Here is a 10,630-nt window from a genome sequence, read left to right on the forward strand (position 1 = left end):
TATTAGAAAATTTAGAATTTGATCGAAATTTATATCCAATTTGATAAAATATTTAAATTAAAAAATAATTTTATCAGGATCATTTAAAAATTTACTCAAAATTTAGGTTTTTAACGCGAAGAACTGACAAACTGTGTTTAATTTGTATCATTAGGATGAGACTAGGCTTTTGTTTAAATCTTAGTTTTTATCTAATTTGCCACATTATTTTAAAAAAATAATGTGATTTATATAATAAAATTAGTAAATTATAGTATTTTAGCAAATAAATTCATATGTAATTAAAATAAATATTTTGTAATTAGGATATCTTTACAATTAGCAAATATATTCAAGTCTAACAGTTCTCAACTCCCACTCTCTTTTCCACGTTATCTGATACAAAGGGGGATTCCTTCGATTCTACTCCGCATGCGCTAACACTTTGCTATTAGGATATACTGCAATCCAAGTTTAAATAATTAGGCTTCAAGAATTGGGTACATGTTTGCTGGAATACTGAATTGATTTCAGTAATAGAAAATCGCCCAAAGTTAGGGCTTTTCCGACGGTAACCTCCGGATAATTCAATGTTTTTATATTTATATTTTTAGTTAGAGGTTTGAATCTATATATGCATATATATAATATTTTTTGTTTAGGAGGTATGTTCTGTATTTTTGTTATTAGGTGTTTGATGAAGAGTGTTTGATATAAAGCAGTTTGAGTGTCCGATTTTAATCATTTTATAAACTTGGAAGACACTTGTTTCTATATTTGAATAATAATATTTGGAAATTTAGTAAATTGTATTTATTTGGTCCTTCATTCATCTTGCTCAATTAAGCTCCAAAACGTAGAATCTTTAAATAATGGCTCATTGTGATAAACCATTGTTGGACCTTTCAACGAGGACCTAATTAGATGAACTAAAACATTTTTTTCTGATAACATCCATGACTGAATTTTGAAATTACGAGAGAACCCGTGATAAAAAGTCTTTAGCATAGATAAATTAGTTCACTGTTGTAACCTAATCTGGTTCTTTATCGCAAGTAAAGAATATAGTTATAATTCTTAAAGCTGAGTATTTTTGAAAATTATCTTTGAAAAGTACATATTGCACTGTTCTTTAATTTTGTTGTTACTTCCATAATTTAGCTCGATATTTTCTGTTTAGTTTTGTGCACTCCAGTATCTTGCTTGATTAGATAGTATTCGAAATACAGTAAAATTTGTACAAGCATAATGATATTGTATAGAACCATCGATTAACTTGTGACTCTAAAGATGTTGTTAACGGGTAAATATAATTTAAATATCTACAATTATGCCTTTTCTGATGATCAAGAACTAGATCCCTAGATTACTATGTCGATATTGTTCTTCCAGGACAATGAAATTACCTGGTGAAATATTATAGCCATACAAAGACTTCAGGATTTTTTTTAATATATTTATAGTAACACAACATTGTAGTAATACAATACGGATCGTCAGACATGGATGTACAAAATATCGTGTGCAACACAAGAGTATATTGATGGAGTTGACAAGTTCATTAATTGTGTAGAGAAAAATCTAAACAAGGAAGGAGATATGATGACATGCCCATGTGATGATTATTTGAATTAAAAAAAGTATCCTAGTGCTACAGTGCGTGACCATATCTTTCGTCGTGGTTTTATGGATGGGTATACTAATTCGATCTAGCATGGTGAAGGAAAACATTCTGAAGGGACAAAGACATTTGATGGGAATTATGAAAGTAATCGAGATAATACGTGTAACAAAAAAATGATGTGGGCACTGACAGGGTGGTGGAAATGATTGAAAATATCGAAGATATTTTAAGGTACCAACCAAAATTTCTTGACAACTTGGTTAACGATTCTAAAAAACTTCTATATCCAGGGCGCAGTGACCAGTTCTCTAGGTTATCAACAACCTTAAAGATGTGTAAATTAAAGGTAAAGAACGGGTGGAGTGACAAGAGCTTCACGGAGTTGCTAAAACTTCTTGGAGACATACTTCCTCCTCATAACGAGCTTCCCACTTCTACTTATGAGGCGAAAAAATATAATATCTGACGGGTATGATTGTAGAGAAGATATATGCATGTAGAAATGATTGTGTCTTATTTCGTAATGAGAATGAACTTCTAGACACGTGTCCAAAGTGCAGAGCCTCTAGGTACAAACGCCTCAAAAATAATTCTTCAGCTAATGACAATAAAAGGCCTCCTGTCAAGATTTTACGGTATTTACCCATAGTGGAACGATTTAAACGTCTATTTATAAATGTTCATAATGTAAAATTGATGAGACATGTGGAAGGAAGAAAAGTAGATGAGATGCTCATACATTCCGCTGACTCTCCATAGTGGAGAACTATTGACATAAAGTTCCCGTAATTTGGTGGAGAAGTTAGAAATCTATGACTTGGACTTTGTGCGGATGGCATGAATCTATATCGCACTCTAATCTCTCAACATAGCACATGGTCAGTTCTTATAACAATTTATAACTTGCCTCCTTGGTTATGCATGAAGTGAAAGTATAACATGTTAACGTTGTTAATCCCCGGTCCTAAAGAACTAGGAAATAATATTGTTGTTTATCTTAAGCCACTTATTGAATATCTAAAGGTATTGTGGGATCAGGGTGATATGATATATAATGTATACAATCAGACAAATTTCACTTTGCGTGCCTTGATTTTTTGCACTATAAGCGATTTTCCTGGATATGGAAACCTTTCATGATACACTATCAAATGAGCTAAAGCTTGTCCAATATGTGAAGATGCTACTATTGATCTTCGTTTAAATAATTACAAAAAGAATGTCTTTATGGGTCATCGTACATTTATTCCCCTTACTCACCCTTATCGTAGGAGGAAAAAGTCTTTTGATGGAATTATCGAGACTCGAGTAGCTTGTTTGCCTTTAACCGGGGAGGAAGTTTTTGAACGCGTAAGAGATATTGGCGTTGTACTCGGAAAGCTGTATAAAAATCCAACTCCAGATAGTATTTGGAAGAAGAGATCCATATCTTGGGATCTTTCATACTGGCAGCACTTGCAGGTTATACATTGTCTTGATTTTATGCATATTGAAAAAAATATTTGTGAAAGAGTTGTTGGGACACTATTGAATATACCTGTTAAGAAAAAGGATTGGATGAAATCCAGATTAGATATGCAAGAGATGGGTGTGCGAGCAGAGTTAACATCACAACAATCCGATAAACGCACATATCTACCTCCTGCTTGTTACACTATGTCTAAAAAAGAGAAAATCATCTTTTTTGAATATTTATCTAGTGTAAAATTTCCATCAGGATATTCCTCAAACGCAAAAAATATTGTCTCAATGAAAGATTTGAAGTTGGTAGGCATGAAGTCACATGATTGCCATGTCCTAATGCAACATATACTACCGGTTGCAATTCGAGGCATATTGTCGAAGCACGTGAGATTGGTAATCACGAAACATTGTTTTCTTTAATGCTATATACAGTAAGGTCATTGATCACATGACATTGGATACATTACAAGTTGATATCATTGTTACACTTTGTGAATTAAAATATATTTTACACACTCATTGTTTAACATTATGGTGCATTTAGTGACCCATCTTGTGAGAGAGAGTGAAATTTGTGGTCCTTGATATGTAAGGAAATTGTATCTTTTCGAGATTTTCTTGTTTATCTTAAAATCATATGTGAAAAAACAACGTATTCCTGAAGGCAGCATAGTTGAAGGTTATTCGGTTGAAGATACTATTGAATTTCGCACAGAGTATTTAACATCTGCCAAGCCGATTATAATTCCAAGTTCTCGCCATGAAGGAAGACTTGAAGGTCAGGGTATTTCAGGATTTACATAGGAACAATAGTTCGATTCCAAGTTCATATTAATATCGAGAGTTGAGATGTAGTTAACCAAGGATTGAAAGATGTTATTTGAGATGACATCAAAGTGATTTTAGATTTTATTTTTTGCATTTAAATTTTCATTTGTTTATTAGACCTGCAAGATAAAACCTAAACACGCTAAATTTATGGAATAACAAATGAACTCTTCATATCTGTATTTTACTTTTACTTACTGCAACATCTTCATAACTTAAACTCTGCCACAGACTGACAGTACTCTCAAACTAGAGCTAAAGGCTATATGCGGATCCATATTTTTTACAGTAATTTTCAGTTAAGTTTACTTTATTATATAAAACAAGAATTGGTGGTTGTCAAGTAAAAACATAACATTTCTACATAATGCAACTGGAGAAAATAGTGCAGTTGTGCAAAATGGTATACAGGGCAGTTTTACTATAGAACAAAACCGAATTAAAGTTACTGCAGAAAAAAAAGCAGTTCTTCACTTCTTTATTTAATTGTCTTTTCCTTGTTATATATTGGTAGCCTTTAATGTAAATTAAGATCAATATTAAGTTAGTGATAGGGATAATTAATTAAAATCATTATGTAGAAATCTAACAAAAATTGGTGGTTGTCAGGTAAAAATATAGCATTTCTGCAGAATGGAACAGGAGAAAATAGAGCAGTTCTTAAGAATGGTATACAGAGCGGTTTTACTACAGAACAAAACAGAATAAAAGTTAATGCATAAAAAAGAGTAGTTCTTTACTTCTCTGTTTAATTCTCTTTTCCTTGTTTTATATTGTTAGCCTTTACTGTAAACTAAAATCCGCATTAAGTCAGTGATATGGATAATTAATTATAATCGTTATGTAGAAATCAAATAAAAATTGGTGGCTGTCAAGTAAAAAGATAGCATTTATTCATAATGCAATTGGAGAAAATAGAGCAGTTCTATAGAATGGTATACATGGTTGTGATCATGTTAGGTAATGAATACAACATAGGGGGGGTGAATGTGTTTTGGATATTTTTAAGCTTTTTAAACTATTTTGGATATGGTGAACAAAGCAGTTTAACTTGTAGAGATATAGTGTTTAAACAGAATTAATAAACATGCACATAAACACAGTATCTTCAAAACTCACTTCATTTTATATTAAAATCAAGTATGTCTTGCTACAAATTTCTGGGTTCTTAGTTGATAAAGAACTCAGCTTCTTTCTTGAGAGAGTTACAAGAAATTCTAGATCTCTTTGTTACTCTTAAAAACAAAGGACCGGTTTTACTTTATAGATCAGTAAACACAGGTTTTACACAATATGCAATATCATGCACTAAACCCTACTTTAAGTTATCTAAAGCTTTCCATTTTCGGCTTCGTAGATCTTTGCAAATCGTGCATGTCTGTGACTTTTCTTTGTCAGTTAATCTTGACCTTTGATCTTGTACACTTCAAGCTATTTTTGTAGACTTTTCAAATCAGTGATTGATTTATTTGTTGGTTGACAATCTTGGATCTTTAACTGGTCTGCATTCTTTGCTTGAGGTTTATGTCGAGATCTCCAGTTTATTATATAGAGATCTCGACATCTCGATAAGTATAATGACTTATCGAGATCTCTTATTTCTCTAGAGTTGTTTTGACTTATCGAAGTCTCTGAGTTCTCTATAAGAGAATTTGGCTTGTCGAGATCTCTGAATTTCTGCATGTAGAAAAGACTTGCCGATATCTCTGAAATCTCTATAGGAATATTGACTTATCGATATCTTTGAGATCTCTAATGAGAGTTTGACTTGTCGATATCTCCAATTGTTAGGAATATATGTGCATTAGTTTGATGATATGTTTAACAAAACACTTAAGTAGAAATCTATTGTTTGTAGCCTCAACGGATAAGACCACTTTGGCTATCCGTTGATGGTGTAGCTTTACTTAGAAATAAGTCTAGTGTTGTAGTACATTTCAGTCTCTGAATTTGAGATATAATTCTTAAATGTTGAGGGAAATTATAAGTCATGTTGACTACTAAAGGATATGCAGATAGGAAGGCCAATTGTAAATATCTCATGCCTTGTAATTTTGTATAAATGAAATGGTGTCAACGGATAACTTAAAGACCTTCAACGGATGAGAAACAAAGCTTCAACGGATGTATCTAAAGCTTCAACAGATAACATCCTTCAACGGATGAGTGCATCAACGGATAGAGCTTCAACTGCTAACACATCAACGGATAAAGCCATCAACGGATGAAGGCTTCAACGGATGTTCTGTTAAATAGCAGTTGACAAGTGGTAGTTGTACTTACAAACAGAGGCACATGGGTTGACAGAGACAACTGAGATGTGGTAGCCTATTTCAGGAACATCAGAAAAAGCAGCCGTTCTACTCTAGTATAAAGAGGCAATAGTCAACAATGTACTGGAGTAAAATGGAGAAGAAACAAGTGGAGAACTTATTTTATTATTGTACTTTTTATCTTTGTCTTCACTTGTAAACTTGGTGTTATATAAACCAAGTAGCAGCTAGTAATTAGATAGAATTTTTCCAGAGCTGTTTAGAAAAATCTTGAGAAAAATTATCTAGTTTGTACTAGGATGCAGCTGTGATCAACTTCTTGAATCAAAGATTTTCTGAAATACCATCTCTGGTGGAACAACAAATCCACCAGAAAAGTTTTTAAGGTCTGTTGTGTTCTGTACTTTTGTGCTTGAATATATATCTGTCTGTATTAGCTTAAAGCAATTCACACACTTGTTTATCTTAAACACACAGCCTTTGAAACTGCTCAAAACTTGAAAAAGTTTTGAGATTTACATTCAACCCCCCTTCTGTAAATCTCATTGTTAGTTCACTAGGAATAACAATTGGTATCAGAGCAGGCTCTTGACACACAAAGAGTTTAAAGTTCTTGGAAACTAACAAAGATGAGTAAGAAGGATATTGGAGTAAAAATCCCAGTTCTTGACAAAGACAGTTATCACCATTGGAAGGTGAAAATGCACCTTCATCTACTCTCCCAAGATGAAGGTTATGTAAACTGCATTGAGAATGGTCCTCACATTCCCCACAAAGTAGCCACAGTTGCTACAGCCACAATTGTTGTTGGTCAATCCATTCCAAAACCTAGAGCAGAATGGACAATGGAAGACACAGAAGAAGTCCACAAGGATAAGAAGGCTATGAACATTTTGTTTAATGGTCTTGACAAGGATATGTTTGATAATGTGATAAATTGCACAACTGCCAAAGAGGTTTGGGACACAGTTCAGCTACTGTGTGAAGGTACAGAACAAGTAAAAGAAAACAAAATGCAGCTTCTCATTCAACAGTATGAGTATTTTCATTTTGAAGAAAATGAATCTTTAAATGACACATTCAATAGATTCCAAAAGCTGTTGAATGGACTGAAGCTGTATGGTAGAGTGTACCAGGTGAAGGATTCAAATCTTAAATTTTTAAGATCCTTGCCAAAGGAATGGAAACCCATGACTGTCTCCTTGAGAAACTCTCAAGATTATAAGGACTTCACTCTTGAAAGATTATATGGAATCTTGAAGACTTATGAACTAGAGCTGGAACAGGATGAGGTATTGGAAAAGGGAAGAAAGAAAGGAGGTTCAGTTGCCTTGGTAGCTGAAAATGAGAGAGAATGCAGACAAGAAACTGTGAGATCAACATTAAACTCCAAAGATGGCACAAGCAAATCAGAATCAAGCAAGGGGAAGGAACAAGTTGCTGAGAATGAAGACAACTCCAGCCAAGATGACTCTGATGGTATTGATGAGCATCTTGCATTTCTGTCCAGAAGATTTGCAAAGATGAAATTTAAGAAAAACACTAGAGCCACTAAACCTCATAAGAACATGGTGGACAAATCCAAGTTCAAGTGTTTCAATTGTGGTATAAGTGGACACTTTGCAAGTGAGTGCAGAAAGCCAACTACTGAAAAGAAGAAATTTGACCAAGTAAATTACAAAAAGAAATATTTTGATCTGCTCAAGCAAAAGGAGAAGGCTTTCATTACTCAAGAAAAAGACTGGGCAGCTGATGGAGAAGAAGAGGATGAAGATGTGGAATATGTCAACTTGGCTCTCATGGCTGATTCTGAGGAAAATGAAGTTAGTTCATCAAGCAACCAGGTAATCACTACTGATTTAACACAACTTACTAAAGAAGAGTGCAATGATGCTTTTAATGACATGTCTACTGAATTGTATCACTTGCGTGTGTCTCTTAAATCTCTTGCTAAAGAAAATAGTAGGATTAAAGAGAACAATCTGTTCTTAAGTAATAGAAATGCTGTGTTAGAAGATAAGTTGATTGACCTAGAGAAAACTAAGCTACATTGTATATCTGTTGAAAATGAACTAGCTGAATCTGTTAAGAAAGTAGAAATACTTTCTAATCAATTAGAGAGAGAGCAAGAGGTGATTAAAGCCTGGAAGACATCTAGGGATGTTAGTGCTCAAATTGTCAAGGTCCAAGGAATTGAATCATTTTGTGAGACTGCCTGGGATAAAAACAAAAAGAAGATGGAATTAATTGATGGGCTGTCAACGGATGTGGAATCAACGGATGATGAAAATTATCCGTTGAAGGAAGAAAAGGAGCATCCGTTGAAGGTTCCTCAATTAAAACATGCAGATGTTTCTAAAAGTGAAAAATTAAAGAAACTCAACAAAAAGTTTGGTTCAACTTCCAAGAACTTTGTCAAAGAAGAAGCAAGCACATCCAAAGATTTCAGTAAGGTGAATATAGGACACATGACCTTAGAACAGTTAAAGAATAGGCTCAAAGTGGTTGAGGATAAAAAGGAAACAAAAAGGAAATCTAATAGAAATGGGAAGGTAGGGGTTAACAAACATAACAATTACACACCTGATAAGTATGCTCCTAGAAAAAGCTGTGTGCATTGTAATAGTGTTAATCATCTATCTGCCAATTGCAAATCTATTAAGAAAACTCCCAAACCTGTACCCTCTTCCATGCCTAATATGTCTGCATCACCTCTGCATGCTATGCCTGTTATGTCTCAACAGAATCCTTATGCACATTTTGCAAACATGCCATATTTTAACAATCCTTATCTTGCTGCATTTAGTATGCCTCAAATGCCATACAATATGCCTATGTGGAATAACATGTTTGCACAATCCATGCCTTATCAAATTCCAAATGTGCTAAATGATTCTGTGACTAACCCTACACCTCAACCAACTACATCTAAGATCAAGGTTGACTCAAAGTTACCTAAGTCTAAAGATGCAGGAGGAATGAAGTCTAGGAGAAAGGCTAACATGAATGGACCCAAGGAAACTTGGGTACCAAAATCAACTTGATTGATTTTATGGTGTGCAGGGAAACAAAAGAAATCTATGGTACTTGGACAGTGGATGTTCAAGACACATGACAGGAGATTTCTCCCTGCTCACAGACTTTAAAGAAAGAGCTGGCCCTAGCATAACCTTTGGAGATGACAGCAAAGGATTTACTATGGGATATGGCTTGATTTCAACAAGGAATGTCATCATTGATGAAGTTGCATTAGTTGATGGTCTCAAGCACAACTTACTGAGCATCAGTCAACTATGTGATGGAGGGAATACAATTTCCTTCAATTCTGAAGCCTGTGTTGTCACCAGTAAGAAAGACAACAAAGTGGTTCTAACTGGAGTTAGAAAAGGAAATGTGTACATAGCTGACTTCAACTCTACTGATGCAGAATTTATTACTTGTCTCTTCAGCAAAGCAAGTCCAGTTGAAAGTTGGCTATGGCACAAGAAGCTATCTCATTTGAATTTCAAGACAATGAATGATCTAGTCAAAAAGGACTTAGTTAGAGGAGTTCCTCTTGTTGAATTCTCAAGGGATGGTTTGTGTGATGCTTGTCAGAAAGGCAAACAAAGGAAAGCATCATTCAAAAAGAAGCTTGAAACAACAATTGATGAACCATTACAGCTGCTACATATGGATTTGTTTGGACCAGTCAATGTATTGTCAATTGCAAGAAAAAGATATTGCTTAGTGATTGTAGATGATTTCTCAAAGTTTTCATGGGTCTATTTTCTTGGATCAAAGGATGAAGCAAGTGAAATCATTATCAATCACATCAGGCAAGTCAATAATCATCCTGACTTGAAGGTTAGGAATATCAGGAGTGACAATGGAACTGAGTTCAAGAATTTGACAATGAGGCTGTTCTGTGAAGAAAATGGAATCACGCATGAGTTCTCAGCTCCAAGAACACCTCAGCAAAATGGGGTAGTTGAAAGAAATAACAGATCTTTAATTGAGGCTGCTAGAACAATGCTTGAAGAATCAAAGTTACCAACATATTTCTGGGCTGAAGCTGTTAATTGTGCCTGCTACACTCAGAATATTTCTTTGATCAATCAAGCTAAAGGCATGACTCCTTATCAGTTGTTCAAGAGAAGAAAACCAACTCTAAACTTTCTTCATGTCTTTGGATGTAAATGCTTTATACTGAGAAATCAATCTGACCATAAAGGGAAGTCTGATGCAAAGGCTGATGAAGGGATATTTGTTGGTTACTCAGCTGGAAAATCTTATAGGGTCTACAATCTAAGAACCAACATTGTTATGGAATCTGTGCATGTTATGTTTGATGATAAAAAGATTGATGGACTAACAGATGAGGGACACCATGAGAGACTCAAATTTGACAACATTGAGATATATTGTGATGATAGTGAAGAAGAGACTGATGGAGATGACACTTCAAAAGGGATTCAAAACA

This window comes from Apium graveolens, chromosome 2 (genome assembly GCF_009905375.1).
Source record: "Apium graveolens cultivar Ventura chromosome 2, ASM990537v1, whole genome shotgun sequence".
In the NCBI taxonomy this organism is placed as follows: Eukaryota; Viridiplantae; Streptophyta; class Magnoliopsida; order Apiales; family Apiaceae; genus Apium; species Apium graveolens.